The sequence below is a fragment of the Mustelus asterias genome, chromosome 16 (genome assembly GCF_964213995.1).
Source record: "Mustelus asterias chromosome 16, sMusAst1.hap1.1, whole genome shotgun sequence".
In the NCBI taxonomy this organism is placed as follows: Eukaryota; Metazoa; Chordata; class Chondrichthyes; order Carcharhiniformes; family Triakidae; genus Mustelus; species Mustelus asterias.
Window position 1 is genome coordinate 9,152,150 of NC_135816.1, and position 15,024 is coordinate 9,167,173.

At 46.2% G+C, this 15,024-nt stretch overlaps 1 pseudogene; it reads right to left on the bottom strand.

Annotated features, from left to right (window-relative positions):
* Positions 1-596: 596 nt before the first annotated feature.
* LOC144505613 (protocadherin-10 pseudogene) lies at positions 597-13,573 on the bottom strand (annotated as a pseudogene).
* Between the last annotated feature and the right edge of the window lie 1,451 nt (positions 13,574-15,024).

The following is a 15,024-nucleotide window of genomic DNA, read 5'->3' on the forward strand; positions in this document are numbered from 1 at the left end:
CTCATTTTTCACCGCAACAATACGAAAGCCATAATTATGTTACCTGCCGTGGGTGTTCGTATTGACAGTTCACCTTGAAGCAGGTAGGGTGGGGGAGGGGAGGGGGGGGAGATCAAACCTTAAATATCTGGCGCTGAGATCGCAACTGCAAACCTTCAAAGAGTTAAGATGAATCTAATTCCACGCCACCTCAAGGGTTGTAATGGTGTTATTTGAACGCCAGTGATTAAAATAGTTTGCATTTATCACGCTGATCTTAAGCAATTCTGATCATTTTATTGCGAAGCTGTTTTATCAATCTGCTTAAAACATTTTTTTGCTGGAAGTTATCAAAGCAGTTCAAAGGGGTTCTGTACAGGACTGTTCCCTTTGATGCAGTTAATTAAATACTGTTTATCAGATTTGCTCTGGGCTTCTTATACCCAGTGTCCCTGACATGCTAATTTATTGTAGGTAGTCTAGACGCAGCTTTTATCCACGCTGGAAATAATTTTCGGATAGAGGACTTTGAATTCACTGTTATAAGTCTCTGAGCGCGATATCCTGCACTACACTGGGAAAATTGCGTAAGAAAGGACCTCTTCATTAATTCCTGTTCAAGGAATGAACAACGCACCATGGAGACCTGAAACCTGTGAAAAAGATAAATCACAGGTTATGGATCATTCCAGATGTGACAATCACCCGTTTACGGCGCTCTGTGGTCTACTAATCACACAATTCAATCAATGATCTCCCCTTTTAGCGAGCGCCTCTAAATTGGAGCCAGCGGTAACTCCCAGTTGTTAGACGGGTCGATGAATAATTCCTCAAAGAACAGTAACAATTCTATCCCTCATCACGAGTGCCTTGCAATATAGGCGGTTATTTAATAAACCATAACAACTGCGGTGAACTAATCCACAGTTCAAATGTTGAACTGAAAGTTTAATTAGTGGCCAATGTCTTCAAGTGTGAATTCAATGCTTGATGACATTTGCCACCACTCACCTCACTTGATCCAAGATTTGCCCCATCTGATACCTGCCTTCTCCACCCAGTCACGTAGGGGTTGGCAGGCTTCACGTTATTGCCGGCGGCTGGAGTTGGGCTGTACGGTTTGAGAAACATTAAGTCGGTTTTGGCCGATTCAGGACTCAGGCACACCTTGTAGCAATACGTTCGGGAGAGGGAGCCGCTGCCGCCCACCTCCATGCAGCTCGGCGGGGCTTTGACACTGGGCGGCAGCTGGAAGTTTGTGTGCGAGTTGTTTAGCACGTCCCCCGGCTGCTTCCTCCGGAGGCAACAGCTGGCGTGGCTCCGGGAGCAACAGGTGGAGAGGGGACAGCGGTGGCCCAGGGTGCCGTGTCTGTCCTTGTGACACTTGATGGAGACTAGAGCCACAATGGCCACCAGAAAGACGAAGGATACGGAGCCTAAAGAGACGATTAAGTAAAGATTGAAATCGGAGAAGTATTCAATGTTCTGGGGCCTCTCCGTCAAGTCGGAGAAGATCTCCGGAACACTGTCCACGATTAACACGTTGATGGTGACCGAGGTGGAAAGCGGTGGCTTCCCGTTGTCGGTGACATGGACCACCAGCCTCTGCTTGGGAGCATCGTGCTCCTGGAAGTGGCGGCTGGTCCGGATCTCCCCGCTGAAGGGGCCGATGCTGAACAGAGCTGGGTCGGTGGCCTGATAGAGCTGGTAGGAGAGCCGCGAGTTCTGGCCGGAATCAACATCCACCGCCGACACTTTGGCCACCACGGAGCCGGGGTGGGCGGATCGAGGCACCATCTCGGCCGAGCCATTGTGGGGCAGCGGGGACACGATCTCGGGGGCATTGTCGTTCTGATCCAGGATGATCACATTGACCGTCACATTGTTGTGGAGAGACGGGAAGCCCGCGTCCTGAGCTTGAACCAAAACCTGGAAACTCTTCAGCTGCTCATAGTCGAAAGAGCGCAGCGCGTAGAGATTGCCCGTGTTCAAATTGATGGAAACGTAAGTGGAAATCGGAGTCCCCCTGATCTTACTCTCCAGGATACAGTAAGACACATAGGCATTCTGCTCAACATCTGGGTCCAGGGCGGACACCGAGCAGATAGATGCCCCGGGCGCGTTATTCTCCATTAAATAAACCGTGTAGGATGGATGGGCAAAACGCGGCGCGTTGTCGTTCACATCGGAGACCAGCACCAGGATGCTTCTGAGGGTGGAGAGGGGAGGGGAACCCGAGTCGAAGACAGTGAGAGTAAGATTGTATTCCAGGACACTCTCCCGGTCCAGCCGCTCCGTGGTCACCAGAGTGTAATAGTTCTTGAAAGAGGATTGGAGTTTGAAGGGGAGGTTAGCCGGGATGTGGCAGCTGGTCTTGCCGTTTTCCCCGGAATCCCGGTCGGTCACACTAATCAGGGCGATCACAGTCCCCGGTGAGGCGTCCTCCCGGACGGGGCTGGACACCGAGGTCAGGATCACCTCGGGCGCGTTGTCGTTCACATCAATGATTTCCACCACCACCGTGCAATGTACGGCCGCTGTGTAAAGCCCTCTGTCCTTAGCCTGGACATAAATCTCATAGACACTGGCTTCTTCATAATCTACTACCCCTTGGACTCGAATCTCGCCAGTTTGGGGCTCTACCCGGAAGAGTTGGCGCAGTCTGGCCGGCGCATGGTTACTAAAGGAATAAGCCACCTCTCCATAGGAGCCCTGGTCCAAATCGGTGGCATTAAGTTTGATCACTAACGTGTTCCTCGGGGCGTTTTCCACCAGGCAGACAGTGTACACCGCCTGATCGAAAACCGGGGCATTGTCATTCACATCCAGCACCGTAACGATGACCAGAGCGGTGCCCGATCTCTCCGGGACCCCGCCGTCCAGGGCTGTCAGGACCATCTGATGAACAGCCTGATTCTCCCGGTCCAGGGACCTCTCCAGCACCAACACGGGGAACCGGTTGCGCTCGCTGCGAGTCTGCACCTCCAGCGTGAAATACTGGTTGGGGCTGAGCCGGTAGCCTTGCAGGGAATTGGTGCCCACATCTGGATCATACGCGTTCTCAAGTGGGAAACGCGCCCCCAGAGCCACCGACTCGGCGATCTCCAGGCGGAACTCCCGCCACGGGAAGCCGGGAGAATTGTCATTCACATCCAGTATCTCCACTTCCACCCGGTAGAGTTCGAGTGGGTTTTCAATCACAATCTCTAAGTGCAGAAAGCAGCCGGAGCTGAGATCACACAACTGCTCCCTGTCCATCTTCTCATTGACAAACAGCACCCCGTTCTCCAGATTCACCTCCAAATACTGCGTGTTGGGACCCGGGACGATGCGAAACCTGCGAGCGGACAGTTCCCTGACATCCAATCCCAAATCGTCGGCAATATTCCCAACAAAAGCCCCATGTTTCAATTCTTCGGGAATCGAGTAGCGAATTTGCCCAGTGATAAGATCCCAAACGCAAGTCGATATAACAAGGACAAGCACTTGCCATCTTAGCCAGGTACTTTTTTGAGAACTCGCCATTTCCACTGAAATACCTCGTACGGATCCCAAGCCTCACAAGTTCTTCTTATGTTCAGCATTAGGAGTCACGGGAAAACAAATAACTGGCCATTGTTTCAGTGGAGAGTTAACAAACGATATGCGTAAAGACGCACATTGATCCTTTCGGCTCCAGTAAGAAAAGCTGCAGACATGCTGACACAAAACAGAGTCTCACCAGAGCAGCCTGCTCCTTACACCCGGCTTTTAGCCATTGCTTAATACACACACACACACACACAGCCGAGTGCTGCCTCTGAATTTCCACTGTATCCGGTGAAAAGGCGGGAGTGCAGTTTGATGTAACCGATCTCCAGCTCCACTTCACCACCTCATTGGAGGACTCTGGCAGGACTAAATTAACCCTTTGATAACCGCAACAGCATCTTCCAATTCCGCTTTATAAACGAGCTGCGAGGAGGATCCGCGCTTTTACCAAATGTACATTTCAAAGCACATTGCAAAATCAATGCAAGCAGGGATAAAAAGGGAAACACTTCATACAGAGCCGCTCACCATCTCCAGATATCCCGCAGGTACTTTATATCCGATAAAGTGGTTCTGTGGTCTTCTCACTGTTGCAATGGAAGAAAACTAAGCAATTAGTTTGTGCTCAGGAAACAGCAATGTGATACTGACTGGATACTCTCTGACATAGTAAGAGTTTTAACGACACCAGGTTAAAGTCCAACAGGTTTATTTGGTAGCAAATGCCATTAGCTTTCGGAGCGCTGCTCCTTCGTCAGATGGAGTGGAAATGTGCTCTCAAACAAGGATGTGCTCTCTGACAGACACACTTCCCTAACCCTAAGGCAAGATCCGCAGTAGATTTGTCTCTTGTGTGTTTGCCCATTATTTTCCCTATTTCGCTATATGTTATTTGAATCAACTTCCTACGCTAGTTCCTTTAGAAGAAAGTTGTATGTAATGGCACTCTCATTCCGGGTCTGAATGAGATAATGGAATAATCGCCCGCCAGGAACGCCAGGAAGAGATTGGGTCTGATTGCTCACATTTGTATTATATCATTATCTTCCACTCACTGTATTCTGCCGGAGAAATCTCCCTGTTTTTTTTCTTGAGAGACGTCGCTATAGTCTGGATTATGAATTCTGCTAATGATAAAGACTACTTTTTAAAACTTGCTGAGTAAATGGCAGATACATTAGTGGCAATGGCTATTCTTTCTTGAATGTGACCCTCTATCTGATCAAATAAATTGCATGACAATATTCAACGAAGGAGGATGAAAGAATTGCAGTTGCGTTTTACAACTTCAGGTCACCCCAAAGAACGTTGCAAGCAGTTAAGTACCATTGGAAGTATGGTCTCTATTGCCAATGTAGGAAGCACTGCAGTTAATTTGTTTAATTAACCTCCTTCAAACAGCAACAAGATACATTGGCACTCTTCAACCTCGTAAAACGATGATTTTGTCGTGGTGGTCAACTGTACGTTAAGCATTGCCTGTTGTGGTTCAGGAGCCGCAGTCTCTGCCTCATTTGCTGCCGAGGCAGACAGTGAGTGGGCTGAGAAGATTCACTGACCCCTGTTTTTTTTCTGGGCTCAATTCTGAGCTTTTCATTTCTGCTCACCACTTCCATGCCCTTCCAAACAGTCAGGCACCAATGGTCATGGCCATCAGCGACTGACAGCAACTGTTTCCCACTTGTCAGGGTCAATATCCACCATCTTCATGTGTTGCTTGCCGGTGTCATTGTAGTAGATGTATGGACACCCAGGAGGTCATGGGTATTACTGAGTAAATGCTGCTTAATAACATTATTGATGATCCCTTCCATCACTTTACTGATGATCAAGACTGGAGTGATGGGGAGGTAATGGAATGTGACGGATTTGTCCTGTTTCTTGTGTACAGGGCATAACTAGGCAATTTTCCACATTGTTAGGTAGATGCCATTGTTGTAGCTGTACTGGAACAGCTTAACTAGGGGCACAGCAAGTTCTGGTGCTCACGTCTTCAGTACGATTGCCAGAATATTGTCAAGGCCCATAGCCTTTGCAGTATCCAGTGACTCCAGTCGTTTTTTTGATTTCACATGACCCAATGGGCAGTTCACCATGCAGAAGATCAGCCATCCTATGAATATGCCTAAGCCACTACAGACCTCACTGGCTTTGGAATGAATGTATGCTGATGGAATTAGCCTCCAACTCTACCCTAGGAACTGCAGTGATGTCCTGGAGCTGGAATGATTGACCTCCAACCACCATAACCATCTTCCTTTGTGCCAGAGATGACTCCAAGCAGTGGAATCTCTTCCCCTGATTCCCATTGACTCAATTTTTGCGGGGGATCCTTGATGCCATATTCAGTCAAATGCTGCCTTGTTGTTAAGGGCAGTCACTCTCACTCTGGAGTTCAGCTCTTTTGTCCATGTTTGAATCAAGACACTGAGTGATCCTGGTAGGACCTAAGTTGAACATCAGTGAGCAGGTTATTACTGAGTAAGTGCTGTTTGATAACATTATTGATTATCCCTTCCATCATTTTACTGATGATCAAGCCTAGAGTGATGGGGAGGCAATGGGATGTGGTGGATTTTTCCTGTTTCTGTGTACAGGGCATTACTGGGTAGATGCCAGTGTTGTAGTTGTACTGAACAGCTTGGCGAGGGGCACAGCAAGTTCTGGTGCACAAGTCTTCAGTACTATTGCCAGAATATTGTCAGGGCCCATAACATTTGCAGTATCCAGTGCCTTCAGCTAATTTTTGATTTCACATAGAGTGAGTTGAATTTGATGAAGACTGGCATCTCTGATGTTGGGGACCTCTGGAGCAGGCCAAGATGAATCATCCACTTGGCACTTCTGGCTGAAGATTTTGCAAATTTTTCAGCCTTTTCTTTTGCACTAATGTGCTGGGCTACCCCATTGTTGAGATGGAGATTTCTTTTTATTCATTCTTGGGACATGGATATCGCTGGCTAGGCCAACATTGATTGCCCATCCCTAGTTGCCCTTGAGAAGATGGTGGTGAGCTGCCTTCTTGAAATACCACAGTCCTGTTCTGTGGGCTAACCTACAATGCTGTTAGGGATGGAATTCCAGGAGTTTGACCCAGCAGCTGTAAAGGATGGCAATATATTTCCAAGTCAGGATGGTGAGTGGCTTGGAGGGGAACTTGCAGGTGGTGGTGTTCCTAGGTATCTGCTGCCCTTCTCCTTCTAAATGGAAGTGGACATGGGTTTGAAAGTTGTTGTCTAAGGATCTTTGGTGAATTGCTGCAGTGCATCTTGTAGATAGTACGGACTGCTGCTACTGAGCGTTGGTGATGGAGGGTGTGGATATTTGTGGATGTCAACAAAGAACAAAGAAAATGACAGCACAGGAACAGGCCCTTCGGCCCTCCAAGCCTGCACCGACCATGCTGCCAGACTAAACTAAAACCCCCCTAACCTTCCGGGGACCATATCCCTCTATTCCCATCCTATTCATGTACTTGTCAAGACACCCCTTAAAAGTCACTATCGTATCTGCTTCCACTACCTCCCCCAGCAACGAGTTCCAGGCATCCACTATTCTCTGTGTAAAAAATCTGCCTCATACACCTCCTTTAAACCTTGCCCCTCGCACCTTAAACCTATGCCCCCTAGTAATTGATTCTTACACGCTGGGAAAAAGCTTCTGACTATCCACCCTGTCCATGCCTCTCATAATCTTGTAGACTTCTATCAGGTCTCCCCTCAACCTCCGTCGCTCCAGTGAAAACAAACCAAGTTTCTCCAACCTCTCCTCATAGCTAATGCCCTTCATACCAGGCAACATCCTGGTAAATCCTGGTAAAGGGGTGGCACGGTAGCACAGTGGTTAGCTGCTGCTTCACAGCTCCAGGGACCTGGGTTCAATTCCCGGCTTGGGTCACTGTCTGTGTGGAGTTTGCATATTCTCCTCGTGTCTGCGTGGGTTTCCTCCGGGTGCTCCAGTTTCCTCCCACAGTCCAAAGATGTGCGGGTTAGGTTCATTGGCCATGCTAAAATTGCCCTTAGTGTCCTGGGATGCGTAGGTTAGAGGGATTAGTGGGTAAATATGTAGGGATATGGGGGTAGGGCCTGGGTGGGATTGTGGTTGGTGCAGACTCGATGGGCCGAATGGCCTCTTTCTGTGCTGTAGGGTTTCTAAGATTTCTAAGAAATCTTTTCTGTACCCTCTCCAAAGCCTCCACATCCTTCTGGTAGTGTGGCGACCAGAATTGAACACTATATTCCAACTGCGGCCTAACTAAGGTTCTATAAAGCTGCAACATGACTTGCCAATTTTTAAACTCAATACCCCGGCCGATGAAGGCAAGCATGCCACATGCCTTCTTGACTAGCTTCTCCACCTGCATTGCCACTTTCACTGATCTGTGTACCTGTACAACCAGATCCCTTTGCCTATCAAAGGGTTCTACCATTTACTGTATATTTCCTATCTGTATTAGACCTTCCAAAATGCATTATCTCACATTTGTCCGGATTAAACTCCATCTGCCATCTCTCTGCCCAAGTCTCCAACTGATCTATATTCTGCTGTATCCTCTGATGGTCCTCATCGCTATCCGCAAATCCACCAACCTTTGTGTCGTCCGCAAACTTGCTAATCAATCCAGTTACATTTTCCTCCAAATCATTTATATATATTACAAACAGCAAAGGTCCCAGCAGTGATCCCTGAGGAACACCACTTGTCACAGCCCTCCATTCAGAAACGCATCCTTCCACTGCTACCCTCTGTGGTGTGGTGCCAATCAAGCAGCTGCTTTGTCCTGGATGGTGTCAAGCTTCTTGAGTGTTGTTGGAGCTGCACCCATTTGTGGCACCTCCTCCTCCAGCAAGTTGTTTAATTGTCCACCACCATTCGTGGCTGGATATGGCAGGACTGCAGAGCTTCAAACTGATCTGTTGATTGTGGAATTACTGTTACCTGCTGATTATGCTGTTTAGTTCACAAGATGTCCTATGTTGTAGCTTCAGCTCATTTTTACATAATTCTGGTGTTGCTCCTGGCATGCCCTCCTGCACTCTTTATTGAACCATGGTTGATCCCCTGGCTTGGTGGTAATGATAGAGTGGGCAATATGCCAAGCTATGAGGTTATAGGTTGTGATTGAGCACAATTCTGCTGCTGCTAATGGCCCACAGCATCTCATCGATGCTCAGATTTGAGTTCCTTGATCTGTTCGAAGTCTATCCCATTTAGCACAATGGTGGTGCCACACAACATGATGGAGGGTATCCTCAATGTGAAGATGTGATTTTTCTCTTCCCAAAGACTATGTGGTGGTCACTCCTACCGATACAGTCATGAACAGATGCATCTGTGGCAGGCAGGTTGGTGAGGATAAAGTCAAGTATCTTTTTCTATCTTGTTGGTTCCCTCTCCACCTGCTCCAGACCTGTCTAGTAGCTATGTCCTTTAGGACCCAGCCAGCTCAGTCTGCGATGGTACTACCAAGCCACTCTTGGTGTTGGAAATTGAAGTACCTCACCAGAGTAAATTCTGTGCCCTTGGTGATTCCTCCAAATAGTATTCAACATGGAAGAGTACTGATTCATCAGCTGAGTGGGGACAGTACATGGGAATCAGCAGGAGGTTTCCTTGCCCATGTTTGACCTGGTGCCATGAGACTTCATGGGAAGTAAAATCAATGTTCAGGACTCCCAAGGCAACTCTTTCCCGACTGTTGAGGATATGACTGAGGTGGTGAGGGTGGAAATTGTTCAGCTTTCACTCCTGCCTGGAATATGTTGACCGGGTCTTACCACTGTAGTGAAGTTTGCTGAGGATGCAGGCTTCGTAGTCTCATGGTCCTGTGCTCTCAGTCAGGTTGCTTTTGTTCCATACTCCCTTTCTCAGTTTGTACATAACATGTGTAGCTTTTGCAATGCCTCTGTGGACTTTAGTATCAAGTGACTGCTGATAATTGTGGAACCTAGATATGTGAAACTATCAGCAATCTCCAGTGTCACATTGTCAATGCTTATGCTGTATGGCAATGTTGTGGACCATAACATTTGTCTTTCGATGCAGATGATCAAACCAAATTCTTTTGCAATGTGATAATGGCCATGGAACCTGTTTTTATCCTAACCTCTGAGGGGTAATGTTGCCCTGGAATATAGGAACAATCCCCACGCTCTTTGGAATAATCTCATGAGACCATTTACGCCCACCTCAGACAGCAGACAAGGCCTGAGTTTAATACCTCATCTGAAGGGCTGAACTGAATTTCAGCTGAGATCCGGTTAAATCTCTGAAGGGAGACTTAAACACACAACTAAAGGCAAGCGTGCTACCAAGTGAAACATAGCTGACATTTGAATGGAAATCCCCCCTCAATCAACACAAACTAAAATACTTATCTGACCATCTGTTCAACTGGATGCTGATTGTGGGGAAAATCGTAGTTTCTACATTAAAGTAATTGCATTTTGAAAGTAATAGACTGGATGTGAAGTACTGGAGTATTTAAAGAATTGTATATAAACATAAAAGCAAAACTCAGCGGATACTGCAAATTGTAAGTACAAACAGAAAATGCTGGAAACATTGAGCAGGTCATAAGCAACTGTGGAGAGAGAAACAGAGTTAACATTTCAGGTCAATGACACTTCATCAGAAGTGGAAGATAGAAGCATGTAGTCATTGAATGGCCACAGCTCACAAGGAGACTATTCAGCTTGTTGATTATGCATTAGCTCTCTGCATGAGCAATTCATCAAGTGTCACCCCCCCACCCTCTTTCCTCCCAATCCTCCAAATTTTCATTTCTGAGGTGCTTATTCAATTCCTTTTCGAAACCTATAATTGAATCTGCCTGCATGACCCACTCAGGTGGTGCATTCCAGTTCCTCGCCACTCGCTGCATGATGAAGATTTCCTTTCTCATGTTGGCTCTTTTGCCAAGCACCTTCAATCAGTGCCCTCTGGATCTTGACTTTTCTTATAATGGGGACAGTTTCGCTCTATCTACTCTATCTAGCCACCTCAAAATCTTGAACACATCAATCAATTCTTCACACAAGCTTCTTTACACTCGGAAGAACAATCTCAGATTATGGGATGAATAACTTCTTATCAGGTGCTGAGTTGGAGAAAAGGACATGGTGAAGAGCATAAGGGAGAAGAAATGTCTCTTGAAAAGAAAGGGTGGAAGTTTAAATAGGTGGCACAGTGGCTAGCACTGCTGCCTCACAGTGCCAGGGACCCAGGTTCAATTCCAGCATTGGGTGACTGTCTATGTGGAGTTTGCACATTCTCTCTGTGTCTGCATGGGTTTCCTCCGGGTGCTCTGGTTTCCTCCCACAGTCCAAACATGTGCAGGTTAGGTGCATTGGCCATGCTAAATTGCCCCTTAGTGTCCCAGGATGTGTAGGTTAGGTGGATTAGCCATTGTAAATGTACAGGGTTACGGGGATAGGGCCGGGGGAGGTAGACTTGAATTGGATCGTCTTTCGGAGAGTCAGTGCATACTTAATAGGCCGATTGGCCCCTTTCTGCGCTCTAGTGATTTGATTAATCATGCAAGGAAACATGAAGATTGTAATGAGACATGTACTGAAGCAGAAGTTAGATTTAGAGCGCATGCAAATGATTACCTCAGAATAGAAGAGATTGGGCACAAAAAATGGAGCATTTATAATGAAATGCAAGTTGCCCAGTTTGCTTTACAGTTTCTATCTTAACCTATCTTTCTCTGCCTCTTCACTCCCTTCAGTTAACCAGCTGGGCAAATGTCACCCTCTTGCCCTTGGCAGAGTGTTCATCTTTCTCTATGATCTCCCCTACCATGTGATCTGCTTCCTGCTCTCTTGACACTGCTGCCTCTATACTGCTGACCACAATGTTCCCTTTAGGATGTAATTGTAGTGGCCAGTTTTTTTCAATGCATGGTCCCTTTAATTTTTTTTGCAAACACACGTGTTGTATTTATTTTGGAACAAAGTCTGCCTGATCCCTTCCCAGCTGCTGCAGTCATGCATCTGCACACCTGAGCAACTTCATGGGAACATTGCTGATCATTCACTTTCCCTTTCCTGGCCTCCTTGCTAGCTAATACTGTTAATGGTCTTTTCTTCTCAGGCACTGTTGTCATTATACCTGTCCTCAAAAATCAACTATTGAAACTTCCATCCTTGCAAGCTCCCTGGCCATCCCATATTCAATCTCCCTTTCCTCTCCAAAATTTTGAAATTCTTATCACTTCCCAACATTATTCCCATCTGTGAAAGGAAAGAGATAGAGAATCTGTTGAACTGGTGTGATGAAAATAATCTCTCGCTCAGTGTCAGTAAAACAAAGGAGATTGTCATTGACTTCAGGAAGCATAGTGGAGGACATATCCCTGTCTACATCAAAAGGGATGGAATAGCAATGATCAGGGGCTTCAAGTTTCTAGGTGTCCAGATCACCAACAACCTGTCCTAGTCCCTCCACGCTGATGCCCACCAACGCCTCTACTTTCACAGGAGGCTAAGGAAATTTGGCATGTCAGCTACGACTCTCACCAACTTTTACAGATGCACCATAGAAATCATTTTTTCTGGTTGTATCATAGCTTGGCATGGCTCCTAGTCTGTCCAAGACTGCAAGAAACTTCAAAGGGTCATGAACAAAGCCCAGTCCATTATGCAGACCAGCCTCCCATCCATTGACTCTGTCATCACTTCCCACTGCCTCAGAAAAGCTGCCAGCATAATCAAGAACCCCACACATCTCGGACACACTCTTTTCCACCTTCATCCATTGGGAAAAAGTTACAAATGTCTTCGGTCACACACCAATCGACTCAAGAACAGCTTCTTCCCTGCTGCCATTAGACTTTTGAATGGACCTACTTTTTGTTAAGTTGGTCTTTCTCTACACCTTAGCTAAGACTGTAACACTACATTCTTCACCCTCTCCTTTCCTTCCAACACTATGTACTGGATGTTTTGTCTGTACTGCGTGCAAGAAACAAAACTTTTCACTGTGCATGTGACAATAATCAATCAAATCAAATCAAACTTTTCCAGAACTCCGGGCAGAACTCCCTCCCTGTTGCTGTAACTATCACAGGACTTATGAAAGATACAAATGTCATCCTACTTGACTCTGACAAAGGAAAAGTGCCATTCTCAAACCTTCTCAGCCTGTCTGCTGTCTTTGGCATGGCTGACCACACAACCATCCTCCACTGTCATTTAAGAAGACTCACTTTGTTCCATTCTAATCAATTCAATCATAGCCAAAGAAGCAACTGCAATGGCATTTCTTCCCATTCCCATATCCCTGGGATCCTTCAAGAATCTATCCTTGACCCTTTCCTTTCCCTCAGTGGAATTTTCAGAAAATTTGTCAGTTTCTAGTGATACAATGATGGCTCTAAGCTCTAACTCACCATCTCCTCCCTTGACCTCCCCACCCACTGTGTCTAAATTGTTGCACTATTTGCTTAACATTCAGTACTGAAGTAAAATAAATTTCCTCCAACAAACTTTGGAAAAGAGAAAAAGCCCTGGTCTTCTGTCCGCACCACAGTTTCTGTTCCCTACCTGTTGACTCCATTCTTTTCCTTGGCAAATATCCAGTGCTGAACCAGACTGTTCTCCAATCTGATGTCATATTTGGCCTTAAGTGAGCTTCTAAACATCTATCCATACCATTTGCTAAGACCACACATTGTATCCTCCATAGTGTTACCCATCTCCTCATCAGCTGCTGACATGTTCATCCCTATCTCTCTTTTCTCTTTAATGATCTATTTCAACACACGTCTGGCCCAGCCTCCCACTTCTAACCCCCATAAACTTGACGTCCTCCACTACCCTGCTCCCTCACACCACGTTCTGTTCACCCATCATCTGACCTATGTTCACTCCCTCCATGACCTTGTCTCACCCTAACTCTGTAAACTCATCCAGGTAGCTTTACCACGCTCAGCTGTCTGTGCTTCTCCAATTCTGGTCTGTTGAACATCCATGATTTTGATTGTTCCCCTATTTGCAAGTATGCCTTCTGCTGCCAACTCTGGATTCTGGCATTCCTTTCCTAAACTTTCTTGACTCATCTCACTTTCCTTCTTCAATAAGCTTCTTAAAATGTACCCCTTTGATTAAGCTTTTGGTCTCTGCCCCAATATCACCTTTGTGTCTCAGTGTCAAATTTTCGTTAATAACAGTGCTGTGAAGCAATGTTTTATTGCTATAAAGATGCTTTAAAGCAAGTTTGTCCAACATACAACCAATAGGCTGAATGACTGATATCCAACTCTATCCCCACATTCTAGATCCCACACCCAATGTCTGAACCCCCCCACCCCTTCCGATCAACGTGTGAACCTCTCCATCCTAACCCCCCACACCTTCAATGTCTGATCACCCCCACGTCCCAGATGTCTGAATATCCCCACCCCAATGTTCAGAACCCCTCTCGTCGATGTTTCAACCCCACCCCACATACCATTCACTTACCTTAGAAATTTACACTCTTCCTTTCAATACAGCCTTTAAACTCACCTGCTTTACAACAACCAGTGTTGTAACAAGGGAACGTGACCTCTTTCACTCTGTTCCTTTTACATTTCACCACTGGAGCTGGAGATGTGCTTCAGTGCTTCACTCTCACCCACCCTGAATCAGGAAGGTCGAGCGAGGGAGGTGCTTTAGAATTTACGTGCAGGGAAGTCGATACAGCCACCACTGATGGTGCTCTGAGGAAATTACGGTTCATTAAGTTTATTTTTGCTCAGCAAGTTCTTTTCATGCCTCAGCACTTGTGAAATCCATCTTTAATACTGTGCCAAGCTTTGCCTTTTCCAAGTTTGCATATCAGCCGCTTGAGTGAGAAAAGTGTTGAAATATCATCCACAACTCCCACACTCCCCCTGCCCCATGTGAAAAGGTTGGACAAGTCTGCTTTAAAGGTTTCAAGTTCTCGTTGATTGGTCTGCTATACATTTCTAGCTTCTAATAAATATTCAGAAAGTAATTTTAAATTTAAAGTAATGCTTTAGAATGTAGTTTTTTGTGGTTGAAGTATGAAATTGGTACTCTAAGATCTAAACGAAATATGCATTTATATAGCACTTGACAGGCCTCAGGACATTTCCAAAGTGCTTTGGAACTAATTAAGTACTTTCAAACTGTGACCACTGTTGTAGCATAGCAAGCTCCCTTGCACAGTCATATGGGAAATGGGCAGTTTTTTTGCAGGGGACCGGGAGTAAAAACGTGGATTGTGGGGATCAAGAAGAGTGGAACTTGAGACTCCCATCTCAAAAGTTAATTCTTGGCCACCAACTAAGCCAAAGAAACCAAAGCCACTGGCAGCAAAGTTCTGTCATTCTTTTAGTTTATTTATTAGTGTCACATGCAGGCTTACATTAACACTGCAATGAAGTTACTGTGAAAATCCCCTAGTCGCCACACTCCGGCACCTGTTTGGGTAAACCGAGGGAGAATTTAGCATGGCCAATGTAGCTAACCGGCACGTCTTTCGGACTGTGGGAGGAAACCGGAG